The sequence below is a fragment of the Poeciliopsis prolifica genome, unplaced genomic scaffold (assembly GCF_027474105.1).
Source record: "Poeciliopsis prolifica strain line A6 unplaced genomic scaffold, Auburn_PproV2 SCAFFOLD070, whole genome shotgun sequence".
NCBI classification, from domain to species: Eukaryota; Metazoa; Chordata; class Actinopteri; order Cyprinodontiformes; family Poeciliidae; genus Poeciliopsis; species Poeciliopsis prolifica.
In genome coordinates, this window is record NW_026562445.1 from 782,128 (window position 1) to 794,424 (window position 12,297).

The following is a 12,297-nucleotide window of genomic DNA, read 5'->3' on the forward strand; positions in this document are numbered from 1 at the left end:
TTTTAACCATTTAAATTTTGTTTACCCTGTGAAGTAGATTTTTCTTTAAAGAGAAAATTTGCGTCTTACAGTAACATAGAGAAAATGTTTTTTCATGCAACTGCAGAAGGTGAACAAACTAACGGAACAAGATGTCTGTTGAAGTTTCCCCAGTCGGGTTAACTTGCTGTTTTTCCCGAGGTCTTCCCTGCATGCAGACAGAGTGTTTAGACATGATAGTGAATGAGAGTGTGAGGTGAACTGTTCCGTCTGTTTTCCTTTGTTTCCTTTGTTTGGTCTTAGCAGGTTGAGTCTCTGTTAGCAGGTTGAGTCTCTGTTAGCAGGTTGAGTCTCTGTTAGCAGCAAGTTGAGTCTCTGTTAGCAGGTTGAGTCTTTGTTAGCAGGTTGAGTCTCTGTTAGCAGCAGGTTGAGTCTCTGTTAGCAGCAAGTTAAGTCTCTGTTAGCAGGTTGAGTCTCTGTTAGCAGCAGATTGAGTCTCTGTTAGCAGCAAGTTAAGTCTCTGTTAGCAGGTTGAGTCTCTGTTAGCAGCAAGTTGAGTTTCTGTTAGCAGCAAGTTGAGTCTCTGTTAGCAGGTTGAGTCTCTGTTAGCAGGTTGAGTCTTTGTTAGCAGGTTGAGTCTCTGTTAGCAGCAGGTTGAGTCTCTGTTAGCAGGTTGAGTCTCTGTTAGCAGCAGGTTGAGTCTCTGTTAGCAGCAAGTTAAGTCTCTGTTAGCAGGTTGAGTCTCTGTTAGCAGCAGATTGAGTCTCTGTTAGCAGCAAGTTAAGTCTCTGTTAGCAGGTTGAGTCTCTGTTAGCAGCAAGTTGAGTCTTTGTTAGCAGGTTGAGTCTCTGTTAGCAGATTGAGTCTCTGTTAGCAGGTTGAGTCTCTGTTAGCAGGTTGAGTCTCTGTTAGCAGCAAGTTAAGTCTCTGTTAGCAGGTTGAGTCTCTGTTAGCAGCAGGTTGAGTCTCTGTTAGCAGCAAGTTAAGTCTCTGTTAGCAGGTTGAGTCTCTGTTAGCAGCAGGTTGAGTCTCTGTTAGCAGCAGGTTGAGTCTCTGTTAGCAGCAAGTTGAGTCTTTGTTAGCAGCAGGTTGAGTTTCTGTTAGCAGCAAGTTGAGTCTCTGTTAGCAGGTTGAGTCTTTGTTAGCAGGTTGATTCTCTGTTAGCAGCAAGTTGAGTCTGTTAGCAGGTTGAGTCTCTGTTAGCAGGTTGAGTCTCTGTTAGCAGGTTGATTCTCTGTTAGCATGTTGAGTCTCTGTTAGCAGGTTGAGTCTCTGTTAGCAGCAAGTTGATTCTCTGTTAGCAGCAGGTTGATTCTCTGTTAGCAGGTTGAGTCTCTGTTAGCAGCAAGTTGATTCTCTGTTAGCAGGTTGAGTCTCTGTTAGCAGGTTGAGTTTCTGTTAGCAGATTGAGTCTCTGTTAGCAGCAAGTTGAGTCTTTGTTAGCAGGTTGAGTCTCTCTTAGCAGGTTGAGTCTCTGTTAGCAGGTTGAGTCTCTGTTAGCAGCAAGTTGATTCTCTGTTAGCAGCAGGTTGATTCTCTGTTAGCAGGTTGAGTCTCTGTTAGCAGCAAGTTGATTCTCTGTTAGCAGGTTGAGTCTCTGTTAGCAGGTTGAGTCTCTGTTAGCAGCAAGTTGAGTCTCTGTTAGCAGGTTGAGTCTCTGTTAGCAGCAAGTTGAGTCTCTGTTAGCAGGTTGAGTCTCTTTTAGCAGCAGGTTGATTCTCTGTTAGCAGGTTGAGTCTCTGTTAGCAGATTGAGTCTCTGTTAGCAGGTTGAGTCTCTGTTAGCAGATTGAGTCTTTGTTAGCAGGTTGAGTCTCTGTTAGCAGGTTGAGTCTCTGTTAGCAGCAGGTTGAGTCTCTGTTAGCAGGTTGAGTCTGTTAGCAGGTTGAGTTTCTGTTAGCAGATTGAGTCTCTGTTAGCAGCAAGTTGAGTCTTGTTAGCAGGTTGAGTCTCTCTTAGCAGGTTGAGTCTCTGTTAGCAGGTTGAGTCTCTGTTAGCAGCAAGTTGATTCTCTGTTAGCAGGTTGAGTCTCTGTTAGCAGGTTGAGTCTCTGTTAGCAGCAAGTTGAGTCTCTGTTAGCAGGTTGAGTCTCTGTTAGCAGCAAGTTGAGTCTCTGTTAGCAGCAGGTTGATTCTCTGTTAGCAGGTTGAGTCTCTGTTAGCAGATTGAGTCTCTGTTAGCAGGTTGAGTCTCTGTTAGCAGGTTGAGTCTCTTTTAGCAGCAGGTTGATTCTCTGTTAGCAGGTTGAGTCTCTGTTAGCAGATTGAGTCTTTGTTAGCAGGTTGAGTCTCTGTTAGCAGGTTGAGTCTCTGTTAGCAGCAGATTGATTCTCTGTTAGCAGCAAGTTGAGTCTCTGTTAGCAGAGAGGTGAATGAAGCAACTATGCAACTTTGAGTTCATTAGAGCAGATTTTGATTTTTAATGCAGTGGATTTTTGCTGTCCGTCTGCAGACGTATTAAAGATGTTTTTGCTCCCTGAGTTTTGTCTGGACCTCAGTCTCTGAATTATGTGCTTCACAACCCTTAAATATTTCTCAAAAAGTTTAGATGTGTGGTATTTTAATGGCATTCCTTTCAAACATGTTTTAACTGTCAGACCAACAAGCTGTCAGCTGTAAATCGCTGCTCTGATGGAGGATGCAGTCAAAGTTATGCAAAGCTGAACGTAAACAAGTAGTTTGATTTAAATAAACTGATTATCAGCTGGTCAGGGTGAACCAGCAGCAGCATCAACCAGTAAGCTCTCCCAGTAATCTCTCCCAGTCCCATGGACCCGACCGTCACCTGCAGCCCGCTCAGCTGGAGGTGACATGCATTGTCTTGTGGCCTTGAATTACTGTGCCTGTAAATACGTTCCTGCCTGGTTCCTATTTGTTAAGTTATTCATAGAAGTGCTGATTGCAGGCGGCGGCGAAGCCAAATGAGGCCTTTGTTATTGTTGAGTAATTAGGACAGCCATCATGGAGCTCTGAGATGACAGGGTCAGTTAAATAGTTTCTCTCTCAGTAGTCTCTGCTGATTATGGAGCGCAGGCGGGATGGGGGGGTAAGAGGGGCTGGGGGGGGGCAGACCTTATCTCAGGCAATTAATCAGAAACACTCATATTGCAGGACAATTATTCAAAGCTCACTCCTGCACAGCTCAGCCCAAGGTTCCAGTGGGCTCACTGTCTCCCTCCTCCTCCTCCCCCTCTTCCTCCTCCTCCTCTTCCTCCCCCTCTTCCTCCTCCTCATCCTCCTCCTGGACTGGAAGGTCAGGAAAGTGAGAGGAAGGTGGAGCTGAGACAGAAACACGTGAAGCAGAGTCAAAGTCACTCAAAGTCTCGTCTTTTCTCTGCTGTTTATTGCTGGCAGAACAAAATGGCTGCCGCATGGCTGTGTGTGTGAGTGTGTGTGTGTGTGAGTGTGTGTGCACATCAGCGCTCAGAGCCATGTTAACAACATGGCTCTGAGCGCTGGGTGGCTCGCTGGGTGGCTCGGCTGGCACCGAACAAACAGGAACAGGAAATAGTTTGACTTCAGTGCAGTTATCTCCCAGTGTGTGTGTGTGTGTGTGTGTTGGGTGTGTGTGTGTGTGTGTGTGTGTGTGTGTGTGTGTGTGGGTGTGTGTGTGTGTGTGTGGGGGTGTGTGTGTGTGTGTGTGTGTGTGTGTGTGTGTGAGTGGGGTGTGTGTGGGGGGGTGTGTGTGTGTGTGTGAGTGTGGGGGTGTGTGGGGTGTGTGTGTGTGTGTGTGTGTGTAATGCCAAACAGCAGCACTTCTATTTATTAAGATCTTCTTCAATATTTGGACTGTTCCTGTTTTTTTCGTGTTTTTCCAGATTGCGTAATCCCGTCTGCGGGAGTTTCTGGTGTTTTGGTGATTTGGTTTCCATTATAAGTGAATCAATGAATAAATCACAATAAATCACTAAATGTTATTTATTTCAACTAGTCAGACGTGTATTTTGTACAGATTAATGACAGAAGTTATTTTAATTGTTTCTCAGAAGCTGCGATTAAAACATGATTTCTCATGTTGGTTTTTAGCGTCGGGCTGCAGCTGCACTGATCCTCCTTTTCAGCTCTGCAGTTTTTCCTTCCACTCACTTTCTCCATCTCCTGGAGTGTAGAAAGTCGTTCCCTTTGCTGTGTTCAGCGACATTTTGTAAAAATAAAACTCTCTTTGGTTGCTTCAGTTGAACCTTGTCAGAGGCGCCGCTGCTGAAATCACCGGACTTTGGATGTTCCACTTATGAAGGCATTAAATTAAATGAAATGCAGTAAATGAGACGAATTCTCCTGTTACACCAAACATTTTCCCTCTTTGAAAATTTGCCAATAAACACCTGAGATTTAAATGTTTTTCTGCCTCAAAACCTCCCTGGTGGGACAAACTGGTACTGCAGTTGACCTCTGACCTTGACAGGTCAGAGAAAAATAAATATCTAGAATAAACCGGCTGGTCCCGGTTGGACCCGGCTGGACCCGGTTGGACCCGGCTGGACCCGGTTGGACCCGGCTGGACCCGGTTGGACCCGGTTGGACCCGGTTGGACCCGGTTGGACCCGGCTGGACCCGGTTGGACCCGGCTGGACCCGGTTGAACCCGGTTGGACCCGGCTGGACCCGGTTGGACCCGGTTGGACCCGGTTGGACCCGGTTGGACCCGGCTGGACCCGGTTGGACCCGGCTGACCTCAGCTTCATCCTCTCTTCACGTTGCAAAGTTTCTGCGTTTGTTTTGGTTTCGACCTCCAGATTTTGTTGGGATTTTATGTGACAGAGCAACAAAACGTGGATCATAAATCATAAGAGGAATAAAAGCTGCTCCTGGTTTCTCTGCATTTTTATTTCCCAGCACAAACAGCTTCTGATTTTATTACAAATCTTTTATTTACTGAATAAATAAAAGCTGCATTCTCACTGCAAAAATACTCAAACCTACCAAGTAGTTTTTCCTTGGAAAATATCTGAAATGAGATTCAATGAACTTTTCTGCTTGTTTTAATGCCTTAATAATAATTTTTAAAAGTTCTAGTTCCACTGGCAGATTGTTTCATTTAACATGATTTTATTCCCGTTTCCAGTGAAATAACCTACTAATTTCTGATCAATATTTAGGAATTATTGATTTAAAACAAGCTGAAAAGTTCCTCCTTTGTTCATCTGCATTTCTATAACTTCATATAGATTTTATGCTTTTGCATTGAAGTTTTGTTTTATTAAAATATGTTAAAAACTCATTGATGACATCACAGTTTGCTCAGTTAAAGTCCAGCGCAGGTTGTGATGCAGGGTGTTCAACATGTGGCTCGGGGGCCGTTTGCTGCTCTTTATCCAAACAGATCAAATTTATCTGCACTAATTTATGGAGCTGGATGTTTTTTTCATCTTTTATTTGTTTTCATTTTGCAGAATCAAAACGTTCATGAAATGGAGGAAGAGATTTCTGTCTGACACTCCAGTGACTTACAAAGAACTTTTCCCCAAACATCTGACTGATTTTGTTCATTTTATTAAAATATTTATGGTTATTAAAGATGCTAAAATGTCCCGCCGGTTTGGATCTGGAGACCCGACCAGAACCAGCTGCAGGAAATAAACGACTCCTTGGACTTCATCAGCCACCACTGTTTACAAATGATAAATGATAAACAAACTGCAACAAACGACAAAATAAAACCTGCTTTTGGTCTGGATCTACGGAAGACTTTACCTGCCAGAACTGAGAAATAAATTATGGTGATTTCTTGTTATCATGACGTCAAAACGACAAAACTTTCTCATCACAATGAGACACAAAACTTGTAGTGAAGGACTGAATTAATATTTAGTTAAGAGATGAAAATTTGTCGCTCGCTCTTTCTCACCCCGTTTCCTCTAAATGCAGAGGTGATGATGTTTAACTGCTGCGACTTTTATCATTTCAAGCACAAAAGATCTTTAGTTTTAGTTGCATATGAATCGATATTCAGAGTTTTTGAACCTGATAGGTTTTGATTTATTTCATGAGATTCTGCTTCTGGCAGTTAAACTGTCCTGCTGTGAAAACTCTGAAAAACCGAAATTAGTTCTGAATTTATTTAATCAGAAGCAAAAACTGAATTTCTCTGGATTCCTGTGATGCTTTCGGTTGTTGCGTAAAGTTTGTGCACCCTCATCGTAACAGAGGTGTGAATACTTTTCTGAATGCAACATTCAGTCCTTTGATTTCAGGTGAACTTATATGATTTAAATATTGATTTATGGCATCATCATGGTGTTAATAATAAGATGTCACCTCCACTCCAGGTGCAGCAGGAGGAAGAGGAGGAGGAGGAAGAGGAGGAGGAAGAGCGTGTCATAAAATGCAAATGCAGCGCCGTGTCCGTTTTTTACAAATTAAATGTCAAGACTAAAAAATTGTCAGTTTCATTTTGCCGCCAGAAGGATGACAAATCCATATTCTCCTTTAAATAAAGCTCTTATTGCAGCGGAGGGTAATCATGGCAGAACAAAGCGCCGTGATTAACGATAGCAATTTATTGTATCTGGCGGCCGGCGAGGCCGCGGCTGCACAGAGACATCACGGTTATCATAATTCATATCGTAAATAACAGGTCCCAGCCAATCACAGCGAGCCGCCGATGTCATCCCAAATAACCTTTGATAACAATTACCATAGCAGGCAGAACAAACCCGGAGTCACAATGTTATCTTATCCCCATTCTCTGCTTGTAGAATACAACACTATTACCATATAGATTAGACTATTTATAATAGTGCGTGTCACTGCGCTGTGCGTGTGAAGGTGCGGAGTGGCGCGGAGAGAGAGGACACCGCCGGACCGCAATTATGAGCCTCTCAGCGTCACAATGGAGGCAGAGCGCTGGGAACACTGGGAGCACTGGAGGAGATGTTAGCCGCGCTGATAAGAGGGGCGGATCTTGTTGAGCTGTTGTTCCTCCATGTTTCATCAGCTGATAGAAATTTTTCTGATGAAGAGCAGTGATATGAGGATGCTTCTTCCCCTCCCCAACGCGTTGCTAGCCGACCCTGTGAGGCTCCAGCCCACCATGAACATCCGGCCCGTTTGAGGCGCTGAAAGAAGAAACTGAAAGCAGAAACTAACACCACCAGGAGCATCTTCACCTTCATTTTCCCTCATTCAGCCAGACCACACAGCCACTGACATCAAGCTAGTAAGCTAACATGGACAGACAGACAGACAGACAGACAGACAGCAAAGCATCTTAGTATCAAACAAACCCTTTTATTGTTAATTAGAGTTTTGACCAAACAGCAGATTGATCTCCTTGAAACAAACATTTGAACAAGCAGAGGATCTGTGACATGGATTAGATGAAGAATCTCAATGTTGTAGCAGCAGCACCAGCTGCAGCAGCAGCAGCTGCAGCACCAGCAGCAGCAGCAGAAGCAGAAGCAGCAGCAGCAGCAGCAGCAGCTGCAGCAGCAGCAGCAGCAGCAAGAGAGCAGCAGCAGCTGCAGCACCAGCAGCAGCAGCAAGAGAAGCAGCAACAGCAGCAGCTGCAGCACCAGCAGCAGCAGCAGCAGAAGCAGCAGCAGCTGCAGCACCAGCAGCAGCAGCAAGGGAAGCAGCAGCAGCAGCAGCAGCAAAGCAGCAGCAGCTGCAGCACCAGCAGCAGCAGCAAGAGAAGCAGCAGCAGCTGCTGCAGCAAGAGAAGCAGCAGCAGCAGCTGCAGCAGCTGCAGCATCAGGGCGAATCAGCGCCGCCTGGCATGGCTGTCCCTGTGTGGGCTACAGCAGCTAATCGCTCCTGACAGGATCTTTAGTTATAAAAAGATTCTGTCAGTGCTGCGTGCTTCGGGTCGCTCAGGCGGAAAACCTGCAGTCGCTTCTGCACGGATCCAAATCGCTCTGACAAATCATGGCGGCGGTGAAAGAGCGGCGTCCTACCTGAGCTGAGGTAAACATGCCTGCAGGACGGCAGGAGGCTCAGCAGCAGATGATGACAAACCGCCAGATGTTTCAGCAGATCAATGGGAAAATGTTTGAATTCAAGCTGCTGGTCTTACTGGTTTTTATGTAATAAAGAGCTTGGAGGTAAAATCTGGAGTTTATCATTTTCTTTCCTGAGATTCACAGGATGATTTCTGGACGTTTTCACAGTAAATAGAAAATCCATGATTTATTTAACGCAGGTTAAACTCCCAGTTACCTTCAGTGTCACATTTTCAGACTGTTTTTTACCAAACGCTTTCATAAACACCAGTAGTAAAATATGAACTCATGACATGGTTACATTCATTGTTAATGACTTATTGCATCAACAACCTGATTTATTGATTTTCATTTCTTATTCATTGGAAACATCACATTTGCAGAAAATGAAAGAAGTTTTCTGTAGAATAATGTTCAGGTTACTTCAGAACCACAAAACAGAAACTCTATGAAACATCCAGAGCTTAAAGATGATTTTCTACAACTTGCATGTTTTCATCTTCGTCATCTGGAAGTTGTCGATTATTTTCTTGAGCTTATTTGGTTCTCATGGACCATCTTTACTGATCTCTTCCAGAACATTTCTGCAATGTGATGAAATCAAGTTCTGGGCAGAAACAGAAACGTTTTGCAGATTCAAGTTTGTCTTTTTGTTTTTTCCAACCTGACAGAAATGAGTTGAAACGAACACTCGCCTTTGTTTTGCTGCGAAAAACAACAAACTGCGATCTGATAATAATATCTATGCTTGGATGAACAATTCAAATCATGTTCTGTGTTTCTGTGTTTGTATAATTTATGGTTTGATTTTTGCTTCATGTCAGCATTAAATGAGTTTCTGGGCTGATTTTCTGGGTTTTCGCTCAGGGCTCAGATTCTTCGGTCACACCTGCTGCTTGTTTCCTCATCAGCTGAACCTGCATCCAGGTGGTCGTCAGGCCTTCAGGTTAGAAGCAGAACCGGTTCTGTGGGTCGGGTTTCTCCTTCCTCCACCTGCCCACAGTTTCAGAAAGGAATCTGGTGCCAAACAGCCACCAAACACTTAGAGATTAGGATAAAATGAAAACATTTCTCTGAATATATTTAAAGCCATGAAACGTTTTTTTATAAACAAACAGCTTTACGATGGGAAACTGAGAGGCTCTGATGTTCCTCTACTGGTCAGAGACGATTGGAAAGTTTCAATCAGAAGATACAGAAGCTGATTCCCTTCAGAAATCCTGCTTTCTCTCAGCTCCTCTCCTCTCTTAGATGGGATTCACAAAGTGAATTTTCTCCCCCGTTCCTCTAAATCTCTTGATCACTTTAATTTTTTGCTACGCTGCTTCATCGGTGTCCTGGGAAGAGAAAAGGAGGAAGAGGAGAAGCCAAAGGGTGAGAGACGGGAAGCCAGGCTGGTTAGAAGTGAGAAAAGCTGGAGGAGGAAAGCAGACGAGTGGCGTGGAGTTAAGGCTTTATCAGCGCCCTGAGGTCTGCGGGCCGCTGCTGAATCCAGAGAGATTAGGGGAAAATGCAGCACATGGCAGTAAGGGGCTTACGCCACAGCTTGTATTAGTTCAGGTGAAAAGAGTATTGCTTTTACATAAAACTGGACAAATCCAGCCACAAAGCGCCTCCCGTCCGACCACAATGGGCTTTCTATCTGCGGACCTCACCTCGGCCCCGGGGCCCGGCGCTGCGCCGGAGGGGAGGAGGAGAAACAGAGAGCATCATGGGAGGAGGAGGAGGCGGCGCTGCTGGGGCGGTACTGGTTCCACTGGTTCCACTGGGTCAGGAACCTGTACCGACCCAGAACCGCCTGAGTTTATTCAACTTTCTGGGATTTATGAGATTCAAACGTCAACATCTGGAAAATATTTACATTGGTTTCACTGCAGATGTGAATAAAAGTTTTCTAGTTGAGGAAAAAGTTCAGACGATTTGATTCGATACCGATATCGATATTGATATCGGTATCGGTATCGTCCTGAACAAAGTTCTACAACAGAAATCTGTGACAGTGTGTCTGATCTATCCAGTGTAACTCTACGCTCTGCATAGTTTATTATGTTTTACTTTGTATTTAGGATTTTATTTAGGTTTCCTAATTTCACTCTGAACCATTTGCTGCAGTTAATTTTTTTCAGTTTCTTTGTTTTCATTCTAATCTTAATTTTAATCTGATTTAACAGATTAAGGTGAAGTTATTGGTGTATTTCAATTATACAGTTGGTAAAGAAATGAATAATTTATTATATTTATGCTTAAACAAAATAAACATTTTAATTCAGTTTCTGATTCAGGTGACAATAAACCTCAGACATCAGAAAAAGTGAAAGGATTATTTCCTAAATACATTTGATCAATCACTTTAAAACAATCAAAGTGCTGAAAACAATAAAACAATAAAACTGACAACGCATCAAAGAGGAAATATTTCAGAAAAGATTTAAAGTGAATCTGCCTGAAATCGTTTGATCACCTTGGAAACAAGCAGAAAAAAACACTGAAATCAATAAAGGAAGTTCTTTCATGTTTATCCAACATCACTCCAATCAGATCGAGGTCTGGGCTTTGACTAGACCCTTTCTGAATTCTCCACTGGCTCTTGGTGGGTTTCTGGGATGTTCTGGGTCGTTTTCCATTTCTGCTTCATCATTATTTCTCACAAATGGTCTCACATTTTCTTTAATAACAATAAAATGTGGCCTAGTCAAAGTCTGGACTAAACTCTGAATCGTTTCAGCAAAGCAGAGCAGGTCAAAGGTCATCCTCAGGATGTTAGAATCAGAACCACTGGATCCTGATCAGTTTGGATCATTTCATTTGTTTCATCTTTTTCAATCTTCGGTTTCTCATCTGAATGTTTTAAAACTTTAGTTTGTGTCAAACTGAACTGGGAGGCATTCTGAAGAGAAGCTAATGCAGCTAAATGCTTTTCTTTGCAGTTTCCTGTTACTTTAATTAGGCCGTTTTGATCTGTGTTGTACGGTGAGGCTCAGCAGCAGTGGAGCAGCGATGCTCTGCAGCAGCTCCAGAACCTCTCTGTCCTCCTCCATTGTTGGCAGAACAATGGCCTCAAAAAGCCAAGTTGGTCCCAAAAAAAGAGAGAGGTCCCGTATCTTCAGCGGCGCTTAACATCAATTTACGACACGATTAATCAATTTGGAGGCGCTGCCTCTCCGCTCGGCGTCTCGTCATTAAATAAAGGCGGCGGTTCATCTGCTGAATGAGCCGGGCTCATCGCGATACGGCGCAGGTTAAGGAGGAGGTGCATGTTTAGGATGGCGCTGCCTCTTAGCGCCTGATTAGCATAAGCTGATAGCGCTATCAGGAGCGTGCCATTGTGGTGACCCTGAAGCTGCCTCCCCACCCCCATCCTGCACCAGCAGCACCCATCCCAGCCCAACACCCCCTCCACCCACTTCCTCTGAGGAGTCTTATCTGGGATGTACAGGGCCTCTGCAGCCTCCTGGGGAGACGATGGAGGGAGGGGGCAGAGGTGCTGCGTGTGTGTGTGTGTGTGTGTGTGTGTGTGTGTGTGTGTGTGTGTGTGTGTGTGTGTGTGTGTGTGTGTGTGTGTGTGTGTGAGCCCATTGTTGAACGTTGTGTCTTTGAGTGTGTCCTCTAATGTCTCTACGCCTTTTGAATGATAATGTTCGATGCTAAACTTCCAGAAGACTTTGAAAGAAAAGACTTTGGATCAACTGGTCGAATATTTAAAACCGTTTTTGCAGAACTTTAAGTTCAAGTCCAGTTTATCAAACTGTACATTTCAGCAACTGTTACTTTAATTAGGCCGTTTGAGCAGACAGCTTAACATCATAATAACACAAATAAAAACTCATTTTAAAGTAAAAAACCAACAGCTGGGAAAATTACATGTCAAATATTTTTTCTTTCACGTTTAGATTTTGTTGATTTTACAGTTAAAAATTATATTTGACTGTAAAATTTAAAAACTACATATTTCCCTAAACAACACATATAACATGTACAAATTATTGTTTTTGAATTATTTCTGAGATCAGCAGTTTAAATTGTTTTCTAGTTTATAGATTTTTGCTGAAAGTATTTTAGGGTTTTATTTACAGTGCAGCCATTTCTGAAACATTAAATTTAGTCAAATGAGCAGAAACTCATCAGATCCATGTTGATTTGTTTTAATGACACTCAGGGTTTCGGCCGGTTCTCAGTTTTCTGGACGTTTGTTCCAGATCTGTGCTGCACAGAAGATGAATGCTGCTCTCCATGTCTGGTTCTGGTTCTGGACCTCAGAACCAGAACCTGAGAGTTCTGCAGGTTCATCCAGGAGCAGATCTTTAATGGATTGCACTTTGAAAATAATTAATTTCATCTGTTTGTCACGCCCATCCCAGCTCTTTTTTGACCCACTTGACCT